The sequence below is a fragment of the Orcinus orca genome, chromosome 2 (genome assembly GCF_937001465.1).
Source record: "Orcinus orca chromosome 2, mOrcOrc1.1, whole genome shotgun sequence".
In the NCBI taxonomy this organism is placed as follows: Eukaryota; Metazoa; Chordata; class Mammalia; order Artiodactyla; family Delphinidae; genus Orcinus; species Orcinus orca.
The window spans coordinates 54,507,782-54,514,777 of NC_064560.1; positions in this window are offsets into that span (position 1 = coordinate 54,507,782).

The following is a 6,996-nucleotide window of genomic DNA, read 5'->3' on the forward strand; positions in this document are numbered from 1 at the left end:
GGTGCGCCGTGTGTTCTCCTGGGGAAGTCGTCCCTGGATCACAAGACCCTGGTAGTGGCGGGCTGCACAGTCTCCCCCGGGGGGGAGTGTGGATAGTGAGCTGTGTTTGCACACAGGATTCTTGGTGGCTGCAGCAGCAGTGTTAGCATTTCATTCCCGTCTCTGGTGTCTGAGCTGATAGCTGTGGTTCGCGCCCGTCTCTGGAGCTCGTTTAGGTGGTGCTCTGCCTTCTGTGGGCAGATGGGGAAGGAATCCCCTCGCCTCGTGCACCCTGAAACAATGGTTTCTTCCTCTTAGGCAGGTCCAGACTTTTTCCCGGACTCCCTCCCTGCTAGCTGTGGCACACTAGTCCCCTTCAGGCTGTGTTCACGCAGCCAACACCAGTCCTCTCCCTAGGGTCTGACCTCCGAAGCCCATGTCTCAGCTCCCAGCCCCCACCCACCCCAGCAGGTGAGCAGACAAGCCTTTCGGGCTAGTGAGTGCTGGTCGGCACCCATCCTCTGTGTGGGAATCTCTCCGCATTGCCCTTTTCACCCCTGTTGCTGTGCTCTCCTCCGTGGCTCCAAAGCTTCCCCCCCACCACCCACACCCCCATCTCTGCCAGTGAAGGGGCTTCCTAGTGTATGGAAACTTTTCCTCCTTCACAGCTCCCTTCCAGAGATGCATGTCCCCTCCCTATCCTTTTGTCTCTGTTTTTTGTTTTTTCTTTTTCCCTACCCAGGTATGTGAGGGTTTTCTTGCCTTTTGAGAAGTCTGAGGCCTTCTGCCAGCATTCAGTGGGTGTTCTGTAGGAGTTGTTCCACATGTAGATGTATTTTTGATGTATTTGTGAGGAGGAAGGCGGTCTCCACGTCTTACTCCTCCGCCATCTTGAAGGTCCCCCTCATTGTAGTTTTGATTTACATTTCCCTAATGATTAGCGACGTTGAGTATCTTTTCTTGTGCTTACTGGCTTTATATATATCGAAGGGATCGAAGTCACATCCCCTGCATTGGGAGGCGAATTCTTAACTACTGCGCCACCTGGGAAGTCCCAGGTTGTTTGATTTTTATTGAGTTTTAGGGGTTCTCTGTATATTCTGGACATTAATCTCTCATCATATACATGACTTGCAAAGTTTTTTTCTCCCATTCTGTGGGTTGCCTTTTTACTCTGAGGGCAGTGTCTTTTGATGAACAAATTCAAAAATTTTCATGAAGTCCAATTTGTTTATTTTTTTATTGTTGTTGCCTGTGCCTTTGGTGTCATACCAAGAAATCATTGCCAAATCCAATGTCTTGAAGATTTTGTCCTAAGGAAGAAGCTGAATTTATTGAAATTTGGAAAAAGAGCTTGGATAAGGACTTTGAAACATTAATAAGATTCATCCCCAGGTTTCCTAGAAGCTAGACAAATGGGGGTTTAGGGAAGGAAGAAGGAATAAGCTAAACTCAACACACTTGAAAGCTTCTTGTAAAGGCAGAGAACTGAAATCTAATTCCTCCTCTTCTTTAGGTCAAGAAAGACACTGAAATAGATTTAATAAGGTACAGATAAGATGAAGGGAAGAGATTCTATGATGGATCTAGGAAGAAGTGATAGGGAACACCTTCCAAACAGAGGTCTTTATACAAACCTGCTGTTAGATGTCCAACCCTGCAGGTTTGCTCTAAGCAAGTTTGACTCATACATGGAAGTAAAGATGGCCTGGATGCCACGAGGTCAGAGAGCTGCAGTGCTTGTCTAAGGGAAAGTTACAAATGTCCTTGACTTTCAGAAGTGTGGGTGTTCCTCTTAAAATCCCGACATCTTTTAGGACTGAAGATTATTGGGACGTTTCAGAGAATAAAGGCCAAATCCATTCTCAGGTATAATGGACTGTATTTTAACAAACACCACTACTTTATTACACACCTAATGAATGACATTTTCAGTGAAGCTTTCTCAAATTCATCTGGAACAGACCACTAAGTATCTACAGATGTGCCCTTGTGTTTTCATAAAGGAAAACACTATTGAATTTGGCTAATGAAACTCTGGCTCATGTATTTGAAGAAGATAACCTAAAATGGATGAAGAAATAGGTCTTCTTTCTAGATGAGATCTATTTTAACAAATGTATGACATCAGTTTGAGTAGGGACACTGGCTTAGTCCAAGTGATCCATATTCTCTCATCTTTATTTCTTTGACTGCTGCCTTGTCCCAGAATAACAACAATAATCTACCTCCTACAGAAAAGAGTACAGTCATCCTGATGCTATAACCTAGTCTCTGCAGATGGCATATAAATTTGAATTTCAGACATCTTAGACACAATTCATGGGGTTAAGACAAAAACTAGGTGGTTTTGGTGAGTGATGAATTATTTTTAAAAATCGAAAAATATCTTTTAAAAATTTATTTATGTTTTTGGCTGCCTTTGGTCTTTGTTGCTGCACATGGCTTTCTCTAGTTGCCGCAAGCGGGAGATACTCTTTGTTGCGGTGCACGGGCTTCTCATTGCGGTGGCTTCTCTTATTGCAGAGCACGTGCTCTAGGCACGCGGGCTTCAGTAGTTGTGGCATGCGGGCTCAGTAGTTGTGGTTCGTGGGCTCTAGAGCGCAGGCTCAGTAGCTGTGGCACACGGGCTTAGTTGCTCTGCGGCATGTGGGATCTTCCTGGACCAGGGCTTGAACCCGTGTCCCCTGCATTAGCAAGTGGATTCTTAACTACTGAGCCACCAGGGAAGTCCCTCATCTCCTAGTCTTGATGAGCTTCTCTGGTCCCTTTAATCTTTCCTCAGGTGGTTCCTTGGCTGCTCCTCCCTTCATTAGCAACAGTTTGAATCTGCCCTTTGGAATTCAGGGAAGGTCATGGAGGCTGGAGCCTTGCCTATGAGAAATGGGGAGTGTGTGTGTGTGTGTGCATGCAAAAAATGGCCTCCATGCCTCGAAGTCCCACAGGGCCTTGCTTGGTTTCACTTGCGATAACACCCTGGGCTGCTCTGGACTCTGATCACTGCTTCTTCCATTGCCCCATTATGTTAGCACCCTCAGATTGACTCCTAAGGAAATCTCACCCACTGGTGCCCCCTGCACCGACTCGAATACACACAGGGACCAGACGGGAGATGTACCTATTGGGGAGAGAAGACACCAGCTGTCTGGTGTGTAGGACGTGGCCCTCCTGAGGCCTGGGGAAAAGCCATCAGTCAAGAACCCCCTAGTGACCCCTGTTACGCAGGTGGGCCTCTCTCTCTGTACTGCAAAGGCACCCCCTCTTGGGCTAGCCACTTAGGGAGGTGGTTTGATTCCTCAGAAGTGTGCTGGGCATGTGCTTCCCCTGGGTAGCTGTTACTTTTTGGCCCACAGATTAATCCATTGTCTTATCAGGACAACACCAACTCTTCCTTCCCTTCTCTGGGGTGGCTCTACCCCACCCTTGTTTGATAATGCCTAATCTGTGCACAGTGCACATTAGGCCAGCTAAATTCTCGGGACCTAGGTATAACCATTCATAATATCACCCAGCCCTGAGATCAAAGGGCAATGAGACTCATTCCGGCAGGAGTAGGGATCCCTCTCAGACTGGAGGCCCCTTGGGGAGGTGTCTCGTACTGTGAAATCACTCTACAAAATCTCACCTGGGCCCTTGAGTACTTGTCTAAAAATGTGGGGGTTGCCTTACAAGGACTCTGTACTTCTCTGGACTCACTAGCAAATGTTCTTCTCGACAATAGCCTAGCCCTTGACTATCTCTTGAGTGAGCAAGGGAGAGTATGTGCAGTTATGAATGAAACTTGCTGCATGTATGTCAATAACTCTGGTCAGATTGAGGGCAACATAAAAGAGATACATGAGCAAGCTCAGTGGTTACATAGATGTAACACACAAGGTCCAGATCCAAGCTCCATCTGGAATATGGTCAAACAGAGCCTCCCCGGTTTAACCTGGTTTCTTCCATTTCTTGGCCCACTAACTGCTATTATCCTCCTGCTTATCTTCGGGTCTTGACTCCTTAACTACCTTGTCAACTTTGTTTGTAAATGGCTTGAAGCCATCAAACTTCAGATGATACTAACCCTAGGGTACAAGCAACTGGGACTGCAGGCTGGTGACCATCAGATATATTTTAGGCCAGACAGGGAACAGTTCTGCTCCTCTAATCCACAGAAAAACTATGCCCATGTTCAGCAGAAAGCAGTCTCACAAGGCAGAGCTTTGACCTTCAGCATGCCTTCAAGAGTGAGGAACAGTTCTAAACCCAACAACCCCTTCTTGAACAGGAATAAACATATCTTTTTAAGTCACAGGGTCCAGAGACAAAGAAAAGTATACAAAGAGACAAACAAAAACCAGATAGAAACAACTGGAACCAAGGTGGCTATGAATCTGACCTCCAACAGACCCTCAGTCTCATTATATGCTGATTTTACTATATTAGCTACTAGATGACACACCTATTGGCAGTCATGACTGGAAGATGCAGACCAAAGAAAGGACAAAGGGCCTCCCTGGTGGCGCAGTGGTTGGGAGTCCGCCTGCCGATGCGGGGGTCGTGGGTTCATGCCCCGGTCTGGGAGGATCCCGCACGCCGCGGAGCGGCTGGGCCCGTGGGCCATGGCCGCTGGGCCTGCGCGTCCGGAGCCTGTGCTTCGCGGCGGGAGAGGCCACAGTGGAGAGAGGCCCGCGTACCGCAAAACAAAAACAAAAACAAAAAAAAGAAAGGATAAAAAGATGGTGGCCACATCATTCCCTCAGAAAGCCCTGCCCCTTTGTCAGTAGCCAAATGCATGGGACTCCCCATCATTAGCCTCATTTCTTCTCCCTTTGTCTTTACTCTTTAAAATCAAATCCTTCTCTTCACATGGGTGAGAAGTTGAGCTGTGAACTAAGTTCCCACTTTTCCATTCTTTGGCCGTTGAATAAAACTTGTGCGGCATCGATCTCAGTTTTGGTTTTGTTTTCTGGCTGCATGAACCTGAACTAACATCTATACTTTCTTCTAATACTTTTAATTCTTGTTCTTATACCAATAACAAGAATGATTGACAATAACCTCCTAAAAAGAAGGGTCTCTGCGGTATATTTATTACCCTTGTTTTGTAAATCGGAAGAGGAGAACAACATATCTCTCTAAGACTCAAGGAAGAAGCTCCAGCTCCACCTTCAACTCCCAAAGCTAAAATTCTACTGAAATGTTTCTCTGAACGATTTGCCTGTTTTTCTTTAAGTACTATCTTTAAGTACCATGTAAGCATGAAAAAATGACGTAAAAAAACCTGACATTTTGGGACTTCCCTGGCGGTCCAGTGGTTAAGACTCTGCACTTCCACTGCAGGGAGCATGGGCTCGATCTCTGGTTGGGGAACTAAAATCCTGCATGCTGCATGGTGTGGCCAAAAGAACAAAACAAAACAAAACAAAAAATCCCCCCCAAAACCTGACATTACTATGTACTTTGTGTACTACATATCCTTCCACACATATAAATAGTATACATATGCTTTATCATACCTAATACATGATCATATAATCATGTATTAATTATCTACTCCTGTGTACGTGTTTTTAATTTGGGGGGATGCTATGGCCATCAGAGGCCTTAACACAGTCAAACAACTTGTAGCTGAGCTTAAATTGAATATTATTTACCAAGGTAATCAACTATAATGTGTTATTGAGTCAATGGTCACAGTACATAGAACAATTACATACATGTGTACATACACACACGTTTCAGGTAAATAGCTTCCTTAATCAAACCCTCCTACTTCCCACTAAATCTCATACTTTGTACACCATTATTGCCCTGCCAAACCCCCCAAATAAGGCAAAGAGTAAAACTACATAATTCAACTAACTCATCTAACAAACATATTGCCCTCACCTGACCAACCCAAAGTTAGTATAAGTACAAACTAGCCTCCTCATAATACCAATCAGTTACCTGTAGAAGTCTTATATAGAAAGACATCCCCTAGATCTGCCATTTACCTCAAACAAAATAAAAAATAAAGTACCTTTTAATAGTCTGCATAAGAAAAAATATTAAACATTTCAATACTAATTTTAACAAAACCCAAACTACTAAACCAAATACCAATATATCACTTACATACAGAAACCTTATATGTACAAAGTCCTACTTAAACTGTTGGTGTATCTTAATAATTACAGTGAAGCACTGTGAATGCCTAGATGAAATTTACTAACTCCATAAACACATAGGTGTGGTCCCAGCCTACTAATTTCTGATAAAATTACACATGCAAGTATCTGCATCCCTTTGAGAATGCCCTCTAAATCATAAAAGATTAAAGGGAGCAGGAACCAAGCACACTAAAGTTAATACCTTGCTTAACTTTGTCCTCATGGGAAATGGCAGTGATAAAAATTAAGCCATAAAAGGAAGTTCAAGTGAGTTATATTAACTAATTAGGGTTGGCAAACTTTATATCAGCCACCTTGGTCACAAGACTAACCCATATTAATAGAAATCCAGTGTAAAGTGTGTTAAAGATTATCCCAAAATAAAGTTACGTCCTAGCTAACCTGTAAAAAAAATAGCTAAAATAAAAATAAGCTATGAAGGGCTTCCCTGGTGGCGCAGTGGTTGAGAGTCCGCCTGCCGATGCAGGGGACACGGGTTCATGCCCCGGTCCAGGAAGATCCCACATGCCGCAGAGCGGCTGGGCCCGTGAGCCATGGCCGCTGAGCCTGCGCGTCCGGAGCCTGTGCTCCGCAGCGGGAGAGGCCACAACAGTGAGAGGCCCACGTACCGAAAAAAAAAAAGCTATGAAAATGACTTTAACGTTTCTGATTACATGACAGATGAAATCCAAACTGGGATTAGATATCCCACTATGTTATCCCTAAATTCAAATAATTATAACAATAAAATTATTCCCCAAAATACTACTAGCATGAGCCTAAAAGTCAAAGAAGTTGGTGATGCTTCACACTGTTCTAGAGGAACCTGTTCTATAATCAATAAACTCGGACAAACCTCACCAGCCCTATATACTGCCATCCT